Source organism: Oryctolagus cuniculus, chromosome 2 (assembly GCF_051225735.1).
Source record: "Oryctolagus cuniculus isolate XC-2025 breed Fujian yellow rabbit chromosome 2, ASM5122573v1, whole genome shotgun sequence".
NCBI classification, from domain to species: Eukaryota; Metazoa; Chordata; class Mammalia; order Lagomorpha; family Leporidae; genus Oryctolagus; species Oryctolagus cuniculus.
Genome location: NC_142868.1, coordinates 117,701,853 through 117,721,391, shown reverse-complemented (window position 1 = coordinate 117,721,391; position 19,539 = coordinate 117,701,853). Strand labels below are relative to the sequence as shown.

Sequence of the window (19,539 nt, the reverse complement as noted above, 5' to 3'; positions counted from 1 at the left end):
GACAGTGAGAGAGAGAGAGACAGAGAGAAAGGTCTTCCTTCTGTTGGTTCACTCCTCAAATGGCTGCTACTGCTGGCGCTGTGCCGATCCGAAGCCAGGAGCCAGGTGCTTCTCCTGGTCTCCCATGCAGGTGCAGGGCCCAAGCACTTGGGCCATCCTCCACTGCCCTCCCAGGCCACAGCAGAGAGCTGGACTGGAAGAGGAGCAACCTGAGCTAATACCCGGCGCCCCAACCGAGATTAGAACCCGGGATGCCAGCACCGCAGGTGGAGGATTAGCCAAGTGAGCCATGGCACTGGCCCCTTCCTCCACTTTTGATAATGAACAGTTAGAAAAATAACCTATACGGAGCATCATGCGTTATAGTGAGAGTCTGGACACGCCCCTCCTAGAATCAGGAACAAGGCAAGGACACCATCTCCCACCACGCCTTTTCAGCAGCATTCAACACACTAACAAGATTAAAAGCAAAACACTTAGTAAGAGGAAGATATACAGATCAGAAAGAAAGAAACAAAAACTCTCCTTGTTAGTAGATACACAATTGTCCATGTAGAACGTGCCACATATCCTACCAAAAACAAACAATTCACAGAGCTTTGAATACAGCAAGGGCACGGGACGCAAAGTCATTGTACCAGAGTCAACGCTTTCATTTATGCAATTTAACAATTGGAATTTTTAAAAAATCACTGTCATTTGCAATAACACTCTCCAAAAATCAGTATTTAGGCATAAGTTTGATACAACATGAGTAAGATTTGTATGTGGAAAACCAGAAAATAATTGAGGTAAATAAAGGAATATTCCAAATTCATGGATTGCAAGACTTGATATCCTTAAACTGTTGATTATATCAAACTTGATCAGTGCAGCCCAACTCACAATTCCATCAGACTGTTTGTTAGGCATCAATAAACTGATCCTAACATTAATAATGAAAGGCAAGGGATCTAGAATAGCTAACACAACACTTCGGCAGATTGAAGTCAAGAGTCTCACCGTCTTGCATTTTAAGAATTAAGATAAAACTACAGTAATCAAGACAGTTTGATACTGGAGAGCTATCGAACACAAAAAGCGGCCAGTGGAGATGCCAGAATTAGACCTGCACGAGCACTGTGAAATGACTTTTGATGAAGATGGAAAGGTGTTCAATGGACAAGGTGAAGTCTTTTCAACTATTGGTGCTGGGACAATTAGATCGCCAGGTGCAAAATCAACCAACCCAGACACAGAACTTGCACCTTACACAGCAATTCACACAAAACACAAATGTCAGTGTACACTGAAAGTCTCTAAAATTTCTAGAAGAAAAAAATTAGAGAAAGTCTATGGGACGTAGAGTTGGTGATGATTTTTTAGATATACACCAAAAGCATGATCTGTAAAAGAAAAAATTGGTTATTTTAATATTGTGAAGTAATACTTGTTATTACAAATAATAACTTACACACTACAAAAGATGCTATCAAGATGATGAAAAGACAAAGCTGCACACTGAGAAAAAATCTTTGCAAGACATGAAACTCACAAAGAACTTGTCTTCATAATACAGTAAGAAGTCTGAAAACTCAACAATAAGAAAACAATTGAAAAATAGAAGATCAGAGCAGACAGCTCACCAAGGAAGACCTACAAATGGCACAAAGGAAATGCAAATTCACACCCCCACGAGCTATCACTATACACTTGAGAATGGCTAAGATTACTGGTGGGGATGTAGAATAGTAAGAACACTCATCCGTTGCTGGTGGGAGTGTAAAATAATACAGTTATTTTCCAAGATGCTTTGGCCGTTTCTGCCAAAGCTTAGCATAGTCTTACTACATGATCTAACAATCGCACACCTAGATGTTTACCCAAATGATTGCACACTTAGAGCCGCAGATGCCTGCATGCGAATGTGTGGAGCAACTTTTTCGTAATTGCCACAAACTGTAAGGAAACAGGATGTCCTTCGGTAGGTAAATGGATAAATAAACTCACACACACAATGGAATACTATTCAAAGATAACCGGAAATGAGCTATCCAGTCCTGTAAAAACACAGCTAGTTCACTGAAAAACTCCGTCCGTTTATATGACATTCTAGAAAAGGCAAAGCGACAATAACAGATCAATGGTTTAAAGGGGCTTGAGGAAGGAGTGAGGATTGACAAGGTGAGGTACCTGACGTTTTTTTTAGGATGATAAAATAATTGTGTATGATGTTGTCACAATGGATACACTTGTTAAAACCCATGGAACTTTACATTATAAAGTGTGACCCTTAAAAAAATATTTATTTATTTGAAAGTCAGAGTTACACAGAGAGAGAAGGAGAGGCAGTTAAAGAGAGGTCTTCCATCTTCTGGTTCATTCCCTAGTTAGCTGTATTAGCTGGAGCTGAGCCCATCTGAAGCCAGGAGCCAGGAGCTTCTTCCAGGTCTCCCAAGTGAGTGCAGGGGCTCAAGCACTTGGACCATCTTCTACTGCTTTCCCAGGTGCATTAGCAGGGAACAGGATTGGAAGTGAAGCAGCTGGGACTTGAACCGGTGCCCATATGGGATGCCGGCACTGCAGACGGCGGCTTTATGCACTATGCCACAGCGCCAGCCCCAGAAAGTGTGACCCTTAATACAAGGAAATTCTTAGAACTCATTTAGTGGATCGGGGGAATCCAGGGTGGTATGCTGGATCTGACAAAAGAATGTGACTTTCTTACAAATCTATGAAAAAAAAAAAAACAACTTCACTGTAGGGGCGGGGAGAGAATGGGCTGAGAATGAGTGGAGACTGAAACCCAAAAACTGAGGGGATTGTTCAGAGCGCCCTGTTCTGGGCGGTCAAGCTGTTTCCCGTGGGGGTATGCGGCTGAAGCCACTAGGCAGAGATTCTGATTGGGTGCAGGGTGGCGGGAGCCAGGTGTCTCACTGTTGAATTCAGGGGCTACATACAAGCCAGGGGAAGGTCGGGACGGTGCGCGTGGTAATGGGTGAGTGTTGGAGGTGCGAGTGTGGGAGCCGCATTAGATTAATATATAGATCCCGAGGAGTCTGCGCTGCATGTTGGCAGATGGGAGCTGATCTGAACACACACGGCTCCTTATCCTGCCAGCTGAGAGGGCCTAAAGCAAATGCCACCCAGTAGCAAGAACACACCTACCGCCCAGGTCTTAGTTTTGAACAGTATTTTAAATACTGGTTAACAAAGGAGACCAGGCCTTCTTGGATGGGCAGGGAACATGCTGGATGAACCTGGGGCATCTGAAAATCTTGGAAGGGACTAAAGTGCTTAGAAAAACACTCTCTCACACACACACATAAGCATACACACATATACACACATACATACATGCACAAACATATATATACATGCACAAACATACACACATACATACACATATACATACATATACACACATACATATACATACATGCACATATATACATACATACATACACATACACACATATACATACAAACACACACATACACAGCAAGGAGATACAGCATCCGACAGAGCTTTCTTTCTTTCTTTCTTTCTTTCTTTTTTTTTTTTTTGACAGGCAGAGTGGACAGTGAGAGAGAGACAGAGAGAAAGGTCTTCCTTTGCCGTTGGTTCACCCTCCAATGGCCACCGCGGCCGGGGCACCGCGCTGATCTGAAGGCAGGAGCTAGGTGCTTCTCCTGGTCTCCCATGGGGTGCAGGGCCCAAGCACTTGGGCCATCCTCCACTGCACTCCCTGGCCACAGCAGAGAGCTGGCCTGGAAGAGAGGCAACCGGGACAGGATCTGGTGCCCCGACAGGGACTAGAACCCGGTATGCCGGCGCCGCAAGGCAGAGGATTAGCCTAGTGAGCCACAGCACCGGCCCCGACAGAGCTTTCAATAGTCACAGCTGGAACAATTTCAGCAAGAAAGTAGTTTTGGGCTATAAGTAACCCAGGTTTAAAATAAATATGTGTGGCTGCACATTGTATATATTTATATTTATTTAATCAGCTCTAGGGGTAAGGAAATGAATAACTGAGCAGAGACTAGATGACTCTCCAGAGTGTGGCAGAATCTCAAGCACTCGTGTAGGGCGTGACTGCCTGCCCCGTGCCCTGGTCGTGGTGACTTCTGCCCGGAGACCGCAGTATGGAAAGAAGGGAGGGGCAGACTGCCACCTGGGCAAGCCCCACAAAACTGACCTCAGCCAGCCCAGCCTCAGCAGTGGGGAGACGTGCTGGTGGTGTGCGCCCTTGCTGTGTGTCCTAGCCCTGACCCCGTCACAAGACAGACATCAGACAGGTCCCTGCAGAACACCTGACTGTCAGGGTCATCCGAATCCAGGAAAGTCTGAGACGCTGTCACAGCCCAGAGGAGCCTGAGGAGAGGAGGCAGTTAGGTAGAAACAAAGGAAATCCGAATTACGGATAATAATAACGTATCAGTGGTGGTCATCAATTGTGACAAGTGTACCGTATTAAGGTGACATAGTAACAATGATGTGTATGGACCTCTCTGCACTATCTTCTCAACTTTTCTGGAAATTTAGAATTATTCTGAAACACAAAGTGTACTGGGGAAATAAAGGCAGCTCCTCTCCCCTTCCTCTTCCTCCTTGAACCCTTTCTCTCCTTCCCTCCCCACCGCCCTTCCCTCGGAAGTAACAGTAACGTCGCTCGTGGAGCACACAGCTTGTCATTTCCAGCCCTGGTCCCCTGCACTCTGCAGGTGCCTAGACATAGTGTTTTTTTTTTTAAGTTTTTTTTTTTTTTTAAGTTGACAGGTAGAGTTATAGACAGTGAGAGAGACAGACAGAGAGAAAGGTCTTCCTTCTGTTGGTTCACTCCCCAAATGGCCGCCATGGCCAGCACTGTGCCAAGCCAAAGCCAGGAGTCAGGTGCTTCCTCCTGGTCTCCCATGCAGGTGCAGGGGCCCAAGCACTTGGGCCATCCTCCACTGCCCTCCTGGGCCACAGCAGAGAGCTGGACTGGCAGAGGAGCAACCTGGACTAGAACCCGGTGCCCATATGGGATGCTGGTGCCGCAGGTGGAGGATTAACCAAGTGCGCCACAGCACCGGCCCCTAGCCATAGTGTTATAGTGCAAGTGTTGAGCTCCAATTTGCAGATAGGCAAGCGTTCCCATTTCCTATTCGCCCTGACTCCAGCCCTGATGGGCACCACGCTGCCCAAGGCCCCAGGCAGAAGTCACCCATTCAACCAAACGGGAGCTCCTTGACACCTATCCGTCACACGTGGCTTGATGTGTGGTCTTCCAACAAACAGCCATCACCTGCTCTGTGCACACGAATGTGCCTTAGGAAAGCTCATCAAGTCCCACAGGAGAAACGGCAGCCTCCAGGCAAAGACCCTTGCAGCAAGGTGGCCTCCCCACATCCCTTGCCTGTGCTTTGGGGCCACAGCTGGGACCCACACATGCACGCACCCACGCGTGTGGGCAGAGGCACATGTGCGGGTGGCGTGAAGCATCTGAGGGGCTGTGGGGGCTGCAACTTTGAAGAGGTTGAGAGCTGTGGGAGCTGACGAACCTTTGAGTCTCCCTTCAGCCTCCGTGCCCCGACCGCAGCCCCGCTCTTGATGTGAGACATGTGTTCCGACTGCAAACAGTGAGGCTCACTTTCACGCCAGGAAGGCTGCTTTGCTTGAAGCTTCCTCAGTGGGTGAAAACAGATCTCTCTCTCTCAGATCTGCACATGCTGCATGGAAGTCGCTCCCGCCAGTCGTCTCCCTGGCTCCGAGAGACAGCGTGGGAGATGGCTCTCTGCCATGGGGCATTGCAGCCTGGGGAGGCGTGCATCCAGCTGCCCGTGGGGGGACACCTGCAGGGATGGCAGGACAGTGCCTCGTTTTACTTGGCAGCATGATAAGGTTACATGGAACTGTTCAGGGGCAATAGAATCTTCCAGAACAAGCGTATGACTTGATACCCCCCCACCCCCGCATGGGCCTTATAGATGACAGCTTCATCTCTGTGATGAACAGCCTCGCTTCAAACCACAACATCTGGCTTCCAGGCTCCCATCACCAGTTGTATGACCCTAGATGAATAACGTGACTTTCTCTCTTTAAAGATTTATTTTGAAAGAGTTGCAGGGGTGGGGGTGGGGGGACAGAGAGAGAGAGAGGTCTTCCATCCATTGATTCACTCCCCAAATGGCTGCAACTGTCGGGGCTGGGCCGATCCGAAGCCAGGAGCCAGGAGCTTCATTCGGGTCTCCCACATGGGTGCAGGGGCCCAAGGACTTGGGCCATCTTCTACTGCTCTCCCATGCCATAGCAGAGAGCTGGATTTGATGTGAAGCAGCTGGGACCTAAACAGGTGCCCATATGGGGTGCTGGCATTGCAGCCAACGGCTTCACCCATTCTGCCACAATGTCAGCCCTCTCTTTTTGGGAAAAAAAAAAAAAAAGAGATTGATTTATTTATTTGAAAGGCAGAGTGACAGAGAAAGGGAGAGACAGAGAGAGAAAGAGAATTTCTATCCACTGGTTCACTCCCCATATGGCTGCAATAGCAGGAGAAGCCAGGATCCTGGAACTCCCTCCAAGTCTCCCATGTCAGGGGCAAGGGCCTGAGCACTTGGGCATCTTCCTCTGTTTTCCTAGGATGCATTAGCAGGGAGCTGGATTGGAAGTGGGACAGCCGGGACTTGAACTGGTGCTCTGATATGGGAAGATATGGGATGCCGGTGTCACAAGCAGCAGTTGAAACTGTTACACCACAACTCCAGACCTGTCCCAAGGCTTCTTGGCCAAGAAATGGACTGAATACTTACCAAACAATCTTTCAGCTCTGGAAGTCTGAGTTCCTTTGTCACCGAATTAATTTAGAAATTAGCTACTTTTAATAATCCTCTATATTTGCATTAGGAGATGCTAACATCTGTCCAAGGGCTGGCCAGACGCCTGTACTGGGAAGCATCTGGGGGCCAGAACAGGTAGCAAGAGTAAAGGAAGCCAGGAAATCCAGACTGAATCAGGCTTCAGCAAAGCTTTAGCGAACTTCTGCATGCAAGCCACCGAGCTCGCTCCGGGAGGGGAGCGAGAAATGCACGATTCTCTCTCTCTCTCTCAGGAGCGTACGTTCTCACCAATGCATTACGCGGGACACTGATAATCCGGGACGCGCATACACAGCAGGGAACTGTAAGGCTACACGAGAGGGCCTCTGGGAGACAGCTGTGAGCAACAGGTGGATTTCAGGCATGGAGCCGCCTGGCTGAGGGCTGCAGGAGTTAGCTCTACACACTGCGGCGGCCAGGGCCGGGGCTGCCAGGGGATGGCAGCATGCTCTAGGAGGAAGCCCCTAATGTGATACAAGGTTGGTGTCTTTGGGCTGCAGGGACACTGGACAGACGGGAATGGACTTCTACACTGCCCTGGAGAGGCCAGGACCTGTTGCACAGGCCCTTAAGATCCGCTCCTCCTGCTCTCAGCTACCGCACTGCCGGCCGGGAGAGCTGACACTTGAAGCCGTGACAGGCATTCGGCTTCACTCGTGTCAATGAGCTTTAGGTCTTGAAAAGGGTGAGTCTAGGGGAGAAGGGAGCTCCCGCAGGGGCTCTTAGTTGGGAAGGAGGGACTCTCCCACACTCTCATTTGCAGAGAGTCAGGTCTCCATCCAAGGGCGGAGGCGGGGGATTCTTATGCTTATGAGACATTTTAGGAGAATTAGCTGATGGTTTCTGTTGAGAACAAAACAGGAGTTGGGGGTTAGAGAAGCAGAGAGCTTTCCTTCCCTCTGCCGAGGCAAGGTCTGGAGCGGGGAACTCACAGACTGTTAACAGCACACACCGGCAGTCTCTGTGGAACAGGAAGACAGAGGCAATGTCTACGTTCGCGCTGGAAGGAGTGTCTGGCTGCTGAAGGCAGCAGCTGTAGGCACCCATCTGCCTCGACTGGGCCTTCTGCTGGGCCTGCCATAGCAAAGGAGCACAAACTCAGGGGTAAACCATAGAAATTTGGGCACCAGTGCTGTGGCGTAAGTAGGCTAAGGCTCTACCTGGGGCACTGGCATCCCACAGGGGCACCAGTTCGAGTCCTGGCTGCTTTTCTTCTGATCCAGCTCTCTGCCATGGCCTGGGAAAGCAGTAGAAGATGGCCCAAGTCTTTGGGCCCCTGCACCCACGTGGGAGACCCAGAAGAAGCTCCTGGTGCCTGGCCCACGGCTGGCTGTTGCGGCCATTTGGGAGTGAACCAGCGGATGGAAGATCTGTGTCTCCTCTCTCTTTCTTTGTAACTCTGCCTTTCAAAATAGCTAATCATTTTAAAAAGTGGAGGCTGGGAATCCAGGCTCAGTGCGAGCAGGGTGTGGTGCCTCCAAGGCCGTGAGGGGGCCTCCTGCACTCCTCCCGCCCGGCCCCACTCATTGCCAGCCATCTCTGCCTTTGCTGGGCTCACAGAATCATCCCCTCCACTCCACCTCCATCTTCACGTGGCCCCGCCCTGGATGTGTCTGTGTCCACTCACCCTCTTTGCGTGAGGTCACCAGTCACTGGATTAGGGCCCACGCTGATGAGCTCACCTACATTAATTACCTGTGCAGTGGCCCTGTTTCCAGATCTGGTCACATTGTGACATTCTAGGGCTTAGCACATGGGTATGCATTTGGTGGTGTGTGTGTTGGGAGGGGGAGCGTAATTCAATCTGTAACAGAGTCCTCTCGGCACAGGGAGCCCAGCTGGAGGGCCCATCGAAAGGGGACGGAGCGTGCTGAGTCTCTGGCGGCCAAAGGTGGCCCCAGACACGGTCAGAACCACTGTCCCCACACTGCAGATGCAGGCTGAGCTCACAGCCATGGCAAAGCCCAGCGGGAAGGAGCTCACATCAGCTCCTGCCCCCGCCCCCGTGACCCTGGCACACCCCCCGCTGTGAGGCCCGCGGAGGTGAGCCTGTCCCAAGGGCTAGGCAATGGCTGACCCTCTGAAGGCAGCCAGACAGAATGGGGCCTTGTTGTGCCTCAACCTCCCCCTATGTAAAAAGGGGTGATGCCCTGCTCTGCCCCGCTGGAGTCAATGGGGGGGGGGGGGACTTTGAAAAGCCCCCATGCACCGAGGGGGTGAGAGAGGCTCTGGGTCCTTCTGAGGAGTGCTGGCCAACCATCTCATCTCTTCTGCCAGCCCAGGGTGCCCATGTCTGGGCAAGTGACCGACACATACCTGGCCTGGCCCGTGCCACCGAACCTCCGCCCGTCCTCCTTGGCAGCCAGCCTGCTGCGGGCCCGCATGGCTTCTCTGCCAGGAGCCCTAGCCTGCTCCCCTGTTTGGTGAGCAGCCTTCCAGGCTGGGTTCTGGCCAGGTGCGCCAGCCTGCAGGAGGAGGAGGGGGAGGGGCTCCGGGTGTGCGTGCACCTGTGGCTCAGGTTTCTCCCTGACAGCCGCCGGCCTCCTGCGGTGATTGTCCGAGTGCCCCCGTCAGTCCTGGGAGAGTGACAGCTCCCTGTTGGTTGGGAGCTGGGTATAGGAAGTGGTCTTCTGGAACGTCCCTCATAGCTCCGTCTGCCAGAGGCCCCATCACCGGTTGCCTTATTTACCCTGGCTGCCAGGCCTCTCCCTGTGCCCTAAGAAAACAGATTACTGTCCAGAACAAAGTCCTGGTGTGTTTCCTTTCTGGAGGTGGCTCAAGTCCTGAACGAGGGGTTCCTGCGGCCCATTACACGTTGTTTTATCTGTCTCCACCTGCAGAGTAGGGGATGAACCTGCTGCCCAGGGATGGGTCCAGTGGCTGACTGGAAGGAAAGCCAAGCTCCCGGGCTGGGTGTGCATTTGGACAGCACACGGCCGGCCTTGTTGTGCTCAGCGGGGCTTTGTGCACGTGGGGCCCAGGCGCAGATCTGAATAGGACTCTGTGTAACTCGATCTGTTTTCTTTCTCTGCTATAGTCTCCCTGTGCCAAATTTAACTGGGTCCCTGATCTGTGGTCTGTATACATAGCATCGTGGCAGGATGGTGGGGGAGGGGCGGCCCAAGGAGGTGGGGGAGGGGAGTGTACCCAAACCCTGAGCAGCATTCTTTTTTTTTTTTTTTCTATCTTCCTTTTTTTGCTCACTGTTTGTTATGTATAGCTTAGCTGCACTGTCCTTCTAGGCAGTTTCGGTTGGTTGTTAACCCTTTAGAGATAGGTGGTGAGCACGGGGCCTCCCGCATGGGGCTCCAGGCAGGCCTCCAGTGCGTTGTCTGGGACGCGCTGGCGCTGGCAGAGTTAACAGCAGCCTCTGGAAACTGAACTTCCCCAGCAGTGCCTGTGCAGCAATTAGCAGGGCCTCCTTCAGACAGGAGAATAATATCCCCTGGCCACCAACAGGAGCTGGGGGTCTGCAGCAGGCGCGCGCCCACCCCCGCCCCTGAAAGGCTCGCACCCTGTGTTTTCTAGAGCTGCCCGCCAAGCTCGTGCTGCCCACTACTCCTGGGCAGAGCTGCTCACCGCTGGCCTGGGGAGGGCAGAGGGACAGGGCAGGATGGCCGCACATCCGGGTATCCACCAAAAGGTGTCCCAGAGAGCGCCTCGCCCTGGCTAAGCTCGCGTCTACCCTCTCCTCACATCGGAGGGCTGCACGCTGTCCTGGAGGTGGGGATGAAGGAAGTCAGTGTTCACTGCTTGTTTTTTTTTTTTTTTCTTTTTTCAGAAATCACAGAAACGCTGGAAAATACAGAACCACGGGTCTCCCTTGCCGGGGGAGGGTGACTTGGGTCGTCTTGAGTTATATTTAGAGTGGAAAAGGTGCTGACTCAGAGGAACTGGTCATGTGCCCTTCCCCCAGCAGTGCCACAAAGACCTTCCCGCCCCTTCTCACAGCCCTCCTCCTCCAGGCAGCCCGCCCAGCCAGCGGAAGGGCCCCAGTTTCCCCTGTTCCGTTCCTCTGGCTGCGGCTCAGAAGGGCCCATGCACAGGGGCCTCCAGCTGTAACTCTGTTGCTTCCCTGCCTGGCCTGGGGTGAGTGTTGGCAGGGACACAAGCAAGGGTTGGAATGGCTCTCAGTTCAGCCCACCTGTCTCTCTCCCTGGGTGTTGTCACCACAGCCACAGCCGCTCTGTCTGCCTGGTTCGCGTGAGCATTCTGCTTGCTTTCTTTACGCGCCCATCAAAATGTTTCCAAGGACCCGGAGAAAGTCCAATGCTCAGCTGTATTGTGGGGGGGGGGGGGCGGGAAGGCTGTGCACGGTTGCTGAGAAAGATCGATTCTTCCCGCCCCGTCCCGTCTCCGTCCAGGCCCTGCCTCCCACTTGGCTGGGGCCGGGGTCAGAAGCGGCATGGCCCCTTGTCTGTGCCCGTGAGCACAGAAGGGGATGCAAACGCGGTCAGACCCTGACGCCTGGGTGCGCGCCCAGACACTGTCTGCACCACTTCTCATCCTAATCCCCACGCAGCGTGCCAGGCACGAGTCACGCACGGAGTTCTCCCGGTGAGGAAGCTGGGCCGTTAGATGTCTTGTCTACAGAGCCCCGTCTGCCGCCGCTCCCCACCCAGCTCTTCCCAAGCCGTGCAGGCTCTTCCTGTGAAATGCACCCCCCCCCCCCGCCCCGCCCGTCCACCCCTCTGGCCTCCCAGCCCAGCCTCCCACCCGGTGATCCTACTCTTAGACAGCAGCCAGCAGGATGTCTGGGAAAGGCTCGGAACCCAACAGTGACTACTGCCACGTGCTGTGTGAGTGCCTCCCCAGTGTTCCCCACTCGGCCACCCAGCCCGGGGTGAGAGGGACCTGAGGCAGACCCTGACCCTCCCGCAGGAGGTTGAGCCGCTGTTCCAGCTTGTGGGTAGCTCTGCCCCTGCACACCTGCCCAACACCTGTGGGGCCGACTCCATCAACCCAAGCCCCGACTTTCCAGGCAGTGTGGCGGCCTCCCTCCCCCAGCACACTGCCACCCCTGCCCTGCTGCAGGTGTGAGGCTGGCCGTCAGCAGCTCCCAAGACATGGGCCAGCTGCTCCCTTCTTTTTTTTTTTTTTAAGATTTCTGTTTATTTATTTGAGAGGCAGAGTTACAGAAAGAAGGAGAGAAAGAGAGGAAATCTTCCATCCACTGGTTCATTCCCCAAATGGCCACAATGGCCAGAGCTGGGCCAGAAACTTCTTCCAGGTCTCCCAGGCAGGTGCAGGGACCCAAGGACTTGGGCCATCCTCCACTGCTTTCCCAGGCCATAGCAGAAGGCTGGATCGGAACAGGAGCAGCCAGGACTCAAACCGGTGCCCATATGGGATGCCAGCACTGCAAGCAGAGGCTTAGCCCACTGCACCACAGCGCCGCCTCCAGCTGTGGACTTTAACACCAACGCACGTGCTTTTTATCGCCTGGGTTTGCCCACTATTGCATCATCTCAGAAGAAAGTCCTCTCACAGTTCATGACCTGCCCACACGCCACTCAATCTGCCCTGCTTCTCAGGCCTGCTAAGACGCCCTTCTTAAACCATTCACCTGGAAGCAGCGTCAAGTTTCTGGCCTAATAAAATGTCCTTTCACGGGCCTTTCCTGGGTGGCCTGGGACAGTAACCATGGGGATGGGCAGAGGGAGCAGAGAGTGGCTTTTAAGGCCACACCTGGCCCTTGGCCCAGGCTGGTACCCAAGGCCCCCGGAAGGCAGGTGGAGCTCCTCTTCCTCGTGGTGTCCTCCAATTCCACCAAGTCCTCCCACCTAGACCTGGACAGTCTGGACTATGGCCCTACTAGCTCAAAGCTGAAAGTTTCCAGCAGAAAACAAAAGAATATGAACATTGAGGAACACTGAACAGGCAGCTGGGACAGTCTTCCTGTCTTCTCTTATAGCCCCCGTATTGCACCTCCCTTGGAATCAGTTTAACATATTAACATTTTTTAATTAAAATTCAGTATTATCCACCAGGCCGCAGAGTGTGGGCCACAGTCTCGTTCTTCTAGAACCCCAAATGTAATGAAGCTGCCATTCACAATTGTTTCTCACTGGGCTGCTCATTAACAAAAATGACTTTCGATGAGCAGAAATAGGTGCATTTACACAGCATGGGGTCTACCAGGAATTAAAACCTCTCCAATCACAGCCCAGCCCCTGGGGGTAACGTGGGGGGTGTTGTCACATGTCAATTTTCGGCTGATTGTTTTTGAGGTCGTGTGACTGCTGCTCCTGTGTCCTGTGGTGCATTTTATAGACTGGTGTCACTTTCTAGAGATAAACCATTAGCTGAATGTTTATAGACGAGTGCATGTTTCCCTGTGTGCCAGAGTCCGGGCAGGGAGTTCTGGGAGGCTTTGGGGGCAGATGGAGGGAGGGGTGCTGAGCTGAGGCACCACGAGGCAGGAATCCTGACGGTCAGATCCCCAGTCCCCACCTCTGGGGGTCCCAGAGGACCCACAGTGTGGGTTACAAACCACAGCGGCATCTGTGCTTGCTTGTTTTCAATCCCTGAACCATCACAAAGAAAGTCAATGATTTCCATCGCTCTTGACAAAAATCAGATGATCTAGGCCCACGAGGTCTGCGTTCCCCCACCCCCTCTCCAAGTCGGTCTGCTAAGGCTGCTTTATTAGCCGCCCTGACCCCTCACCCCTCGGCTCCTGCTGGGCCCGGGGGAGTCTGAGTCCGGGAGGGCTTTGCCCCCCACCCCCGTGGGGTACTTAGATGGGAGGCGAAGTCTTGCTTCCTTTAGAGCAGCTCGCTGTGGCTGGGGTCGTGGGCAACCCTCCCAGGGCCTGGAGCCTCACTTTGTCCATCTCGATGATGGGGGTACATACGGGGCCTCCTAAAGTGCTTCTTGGTACTACAAAAGGGAAGACTCCTGAAAAGGCACGGTGCCTGCGTGAAGAGGCCCCCGAGAGCCCAGCCCCTTCTCTGCCTGCCTGTCTCGTGCACTCTGCATTGAGCTGCCTGCATGCTGCCGGCTTCCCTCCGGAACAAGGAATTTCCGGGCCTCGGGCTCCCCTCTGAGCACTGAGGGCCCAGAGCGGAGCGGAGCAGGAGTGTGTGTTGCAGGAAGGGCTGCTGGGGTCTGCAACGAATCCCAGATAAATCAGATCTTCTACACTCGCAGCAGATCTGATGGTCGGAGCGCGTGCAGAGACCAAGGCGGGGAAGGCCTTTTTTTTTTTTCTATCACCAAATCCACAGTTAGCCTGCAAGCTGTAATCTTATCCTATTTAACCGGTTCCACATAAACAGATCTGTGTATATTTTCAGTCGTTTCAGCTGAAACCTGTTAAGAACAGATGTGCGAATGGTTCCCGGCACAGATCCCTTTAAATGTGTTTTTCCATGAACAGCTTTTCCTTTTCCTTGAAGGAGAAAAAGCAGGAAAGGGGAACCATCGTGGAAGGGGGTGCCACCCGCTCTCTGCAGCTTCGCCTGTGGGGCTGCAGACACGCGGATGTGTCGAAAGCAGGGAAAACAGGCGTCTGCCCTGAGAGGGGGGCCAGGAGGGTGGGCTCGGAGCTCGCTCAGCTGCTGCGTGCGCCAGGACTGCCCGCTCTCTGCTGCTGGGGGATCAAGCACCCGCAGACCAAAGGCTGGAGCAAGTTATCTGGCTATCCCTTGGCTATCCCTTGGCTTTTCCACCTGCCAAAAAAGTGGGGTGGGGTGGATGGGGGAGGGGCCGGGGAGAGAGAAGAGCGATCAGCAACTCCTACTGCTCAATGACAACAGAAGCCAAACAGCTTGGATGTGAGTGGTTAGTTCAGAAGGTAAGACTTTAGTCAAGATGCCTGAGTCCCACCGCAGAGCCCCAGTTCTAGTCCTGGCTCCTGCTCATGACGCCGGCTTGCTGCCAGTGCAGACCCTGAAGGACAACAGGTGCTAGCTCAAGTCACTGGCTTCCTGCCACCCCTGTCAGAGGCCCGGATTGAGTTCCCTGCTCCCAGCTTTGGTCTGGCCCAGGCCCAGCCGTGATGGGCATTGGTGGGGGCTGGGGAGAGTGAATCAGGGCTGGGCGCTCTCTCTGGCTGTGTGTCTCCCTGCCTCTCAAATAAGCAAACAAACATAACTTGATTAGGAATTGGGAAAAGGACTTGAAGCATGGGAGAAGTTGGCGAGGTCAGGAGTGATTAGGGAAATGCAAATGCAAACCACAGGGAGAGGCTACCTCATAGTCAACAGGACAGCTAAGACAAGGACGAAAGAAAGGGAGGGAGAAAGGAAGAAGGAAGAAGGAAGAAGGAAGAAGGAAGAAGGAAGAAGGAAGAAGGAAGAAGGAAGAAGGAAGAAGGAAGGAAGGAAGGAAGGAAGGAAGGAAGGAAGGAAGGAAGGAAGGAAGGAAAGGAAGGTGCTGGAGAAGATGCCACGAGACTGGCATCCTTGTGCACTGTTGGTGAGAGTGTGCAATGGTGCAGCCGCTGTGAAGCCAAATGGTGGCTCCTCCAACAGTGAAAAATAGAATCGCCATGGGGTCCAGCCCACTCACCGTTGGGTGTATACTCAAAAGGGCAGAAAGCAGGATCTGGAAGAGAGATTTGTGTACGGGTGTTTACGTAGCATTGTTCACGGTACTCAAGAGAAAGAAACAACCCAGTGTCCACCGACAGATGCATGGATAAGCAGTGTGATGTCTGTGTGCACCGGAGTATTACTCAGCCTTGGAAAGCGCGGGAACTCCAACGCCTGCTACGGCATGGGTGGCCCTGGAAGGCATTTGGCTGAATGAAGCAGGCCAGCCCCGAAAGGACAACCACTGAGTAATTGCACTCATCAAATTCAGGCAGACAGGAAGTAGCGTGGGGGCTCCATGGGTGGAGACCTGGGGGAATGAGGAGTCAGTGTTTAATGATTATAGAATTTCAGTTTTACAAGGTGAAGGGTTCTAGAGATGAATTGTCATGACAGTTACAAAACACACACATGTGCTGTTGTCACCATCCTCACAACGATGGAGGTGGTTAAACAATTAAAAATAGGGGGAAGGGACTGGTCACGATAGCAACCACGCAGTGAGGGGTTCGGGGGTGTGCACACTCAGCCTGGCGTGGGCTCTGCCGCCTCTGGAGACTGTCACCAAGACACAAGGTGAGAAGATGGGTTCTGGTTCTGCTCCTGGGACATTCCTCTCTCGGCTCTCCCATCTCAGCTGATGGGGTCAGCTGGCCTCTGCCACATCCAGGGCCATCTCTAGGGGTGTCCTCATTGGTCATCATGGGCATCTCTGCGACTCTGGAGTGCAGGGTTCTGCCCCACCTTCAGGGCATCCAAGGTAACCACAGGGCTCGGGCTCCCTCCAGTCTGCAGGTTCCAGCCCGCTGGCTTTGCCCTGGTGTCAGGAGGGCAAGTGAGGGCTAGGAGTCTGGGAAAGTAAGGCACGTGGCCACAGCGGTGCAAGGCCACGCCGCTCCAGTCTGTCCTGCCGGGTGAACCACTTTGCTTCAGCTGTCATCAGGAAGGGAGAGTTCAGCCTGCACCGTCTCAGCAATTCCAGATCTTTTGGGGGGCTCCGTCTGACCTGCCGGGGGTCCTCCCCGGGACACAACAGCAGGTAACACGCATAGGTTTCTAAGTGTCTAACAGGAAATCCCGGGGTGAGAGTTGCAGCTGAGTGCGGGGGCCTGTGGTGACACGCCCTGGGCTCCCAGAGTCGGGGAGGCCCCCAAGCCCCAGGTGGAGGTGGACATTTCTGCCCCCAGACAGGAGAGAACCCCTCAGAGGGCGTGCGCTCAGCTGAGCAGGGAGATTTCCTGATGCCTTGGCAGTGAGAGCAGCTTCCCAGGGCAAAGTGGAGGAGAACAAAGTCGAAGGGATTGTTAGTACTGCAAGGAGAATGGGGAACAGATTTTGCCCAGAATGTCAGGTCCTGCCCTCCACCACCCGCCCCCACCCCCAACACACTCCTCCATGGCAGGTGTCTGTCGGAGAATCCCAGCATCCCAAACCCGGCAGAAGCCTCTGGGGGTTCGCCTTCCTGGCAGAGACTGTGGGGGTCTTCCTGCTCCCCAGGCCCAGCCCCACGTTGTCTTGGTTCTGCTTAGGAGCCCATCCTAGTGCCTCTCACGTGTGCACGCGCGCGCACGTGTGTGTGTGTGTGTGTGTGAACACTTCGGTCTCTCTAAGCTTTTCATCTCTTTCCTCAATTTCTTTTGCGCCTCTTTGTTCCTGCCTGCAGTTTTTGCTGTTTTGTTTTTCCAAAGTAAACACTCCCAGGCCCTGATGTCTACAACCGCTTCTGGAATTCGCAGAAGCCAGCATCCACTGGCTCCAAAGCCATTCACTGTCTTCATCCACTTGGCTCAGACTGGTTTGGGGCGGCACCTCACAGGCCAAAGTCAGAAGTTGTCCAAAAGGGGGCCACTGCCTTCCAGCCCGGAGCCTAGCTTGGAAACTCAAGAGCCTGCAGCAGTGAGGGACCAAGGTGTCCCTGACTGGCCTGGCACCTCCCCGCACAAGCCAGCAGGCCAGCAGGGTGTGGTGGGCTGTCTCTCTCCCTTCTGCTTCCGGGCCCCTCTGCTTTCTCAGTTTACCAAGTGTCCAAGCTCTGTTCCCATTCATCCACCATGCCGCTGAACTTCGGAAAGTTCACGGAGCAATGGAAGGGAAAGATAAATTGAATCCTGATGCATCCACATTTGGATTCTTCAATTAGTGGAGGAGTAGGCTTTGTGATTACAGAGTGAGTTAGAAGTATGGCATTGCAAAAATGAAAAGAAAAATAAGACAGGAAGGAGGAAAGAGAGTGGGAAGTCATTATGCTCTTAAAACTGTATATATGAAATACATGAAATCTGTTCCCTTTATATAAATACATTTAGAAGTTACAAAGACGAAGTCCGTGCAGTTTTTCCTAACACACATTTCTCAAGAACTTTTTGAACGCCCTTTGTAGGCACAGACTTCAAGCATTCTTGCACCCAAATAAACTTATCTTTTAATTCCACTTCCCACGAACTTTTTAAAAGTACCCCTGTGTTATTATCAATAGAACGGTGATTCCCCCAAATGACTGGCAGCTTTGTGACCTTTCTTTTCAGCCACAGATGAAAAGGGACTTAGAAGATTGTGTGTGTGTGTGGGTGTGTGTATGTGGGGGTGTGTATGTGGATGTGTGTGTGTACATACCTGATGCACCCACTCCCCATGAAAAGCCGGATAAATGACAGAGAATGGCAATGGAATGATTACAGAAAGGTATATGAGGCAGAACCCATTAGTGAGCTGCGTTTTGTTCAAAACTGAGATATGGGCAGGCCGGCCGGCAGGCCTTTGTGCCGGAACGCATTCAGCTGTGGCAATGACTAATAACGCAGCGGAGGATCTGTTCACATTTTCCTCCCCTGTGCCTATTTTCATAAGTTAATAACTCAAGCATGAAAATTGTTTCAGGCTGAAAACTGGTGGTAAGAGCCGGGCAAACTGTGTGGGAAACAAGATTTTGTTGTTGTTGTTACTTAATTTAGTTTGGCTGTTTTTAACTTCAGAGGGGTGCAAATGTCAAGGTGAATTTTTCTCTAGCAGGGGGTTCTTGCTGAGGTCCCAGGACATTCAGGATTTTCTTAGACAAAGGAAGTCGCGATGGCAGGGGGTGGTGTCTCTTTGGACAGGTGTGTGTTTCTGTGCGGTGCAGGCTGGGATTGCCAGCAAGTGGCAGGGTAGGGGGGAGATCAGATCAAAACCTTGAACATGACATCAGCCCGGACTCACCTGCCTTTAGCTGGAGAACGCTTCTCCCACCAGCAAAGTAAACAGGAGCCTTAGACAAAGGGGGTGCCGCGGGGGTGAGGTGTACCACCACCAGGTTTTAGTAACTTTCTAGAACAATAGACAGGAAGGAAACCTGAGGGATCAGAGCAACACCTCGCATTCCTGCAGGCTCCTGAGCGGTTTCCTGCACCTGGGCTCAGAGAAAGTCCCAGAGCAGTCCCTCCTCTCCTCTTCTCTCTCACTGGGGCCTAGTCCTTGGCAATACACAGAAAAACACAGAGAACCCAGGAACACACTCCTGGATATTCACAGTTCAGAAGTAACAAAGGTCCATATTTTACGATGGTTCCTCTCTGTCAAAAACTTAAATAACGGGGCCATCCCTGATAAAGCTGTCCCCTTTCCTTCATGCTGCAGATGACAGTCAAGTGAGGAGGAGGAAGAGGAGGAAGAGGAGGAGGAGGAAGAGGAGAGCAGCCTCCAGCTTCTTTCCCGTTCTGCATGAACCAGATGCACAGGAGGGGAGGAGCAGGCTGGTAAGTCCCGGGAGAGGCTTCCAGCCCACCAGGGATGGCTACCAGGGTCTGTGCCCCCTGTTAGGGGAGCTGAGCTCCAGGCAGCCCAAAGCAACCCCTTTGAGAGGAGCAGCAAGGAGAAAGGATTCCCAACCCCAGCCAGGCAAGCCAGGGAATGTCTCCGGAGACATCCCACAGATACAGAAGTACCTTGCAGGGAGCAGTTGAAACCACGAACCAGTCATGAATCATGGATCTTTGCAAAAGAAAACAAAATATGCTGCCACGCATTTGCCACCCTGTGAGACTGATTTGATGGTCTTTATTTTGATTAGGCGATTGTTTGATTTTTAGATACATCCCCCACCCCCATGGTATCTGAATCTTTGAGAGTTTTTTTTTTTTTTAAGTGAAAGTTGAGGAGGGGTGAGAGCTGGCTTTTGCATGGAGCGTCT

At 52.7% G+C, this 19,539-nt stretch overlaps 1 long non-coding RNA gene across 6 annotated transcripts in view; it reads left to right on the top strand.

Annotated features, from left to right (window-relative positions):
- LOC138848557 (uncharacterized) overlaps positions 1 to 19,539 on the top strand; it is a 170,687-nt gene that overhangs the window by 102,179 nt on the left and 48,969 nt on the right. For all 6 annotated transcript variants that reach the window (XR_016229204.1, XR_016229203.1, XR_016229206.1 and 3 more), the window contains one exon: positions 18,987 to 19,105. This is a non-coding gene — a long non-coding RNA (uncharacterized LOC138848557). The remainder of the gene's footprint in view (positions 1 to 18,986; positions 19,106 to 19,539) is intronic.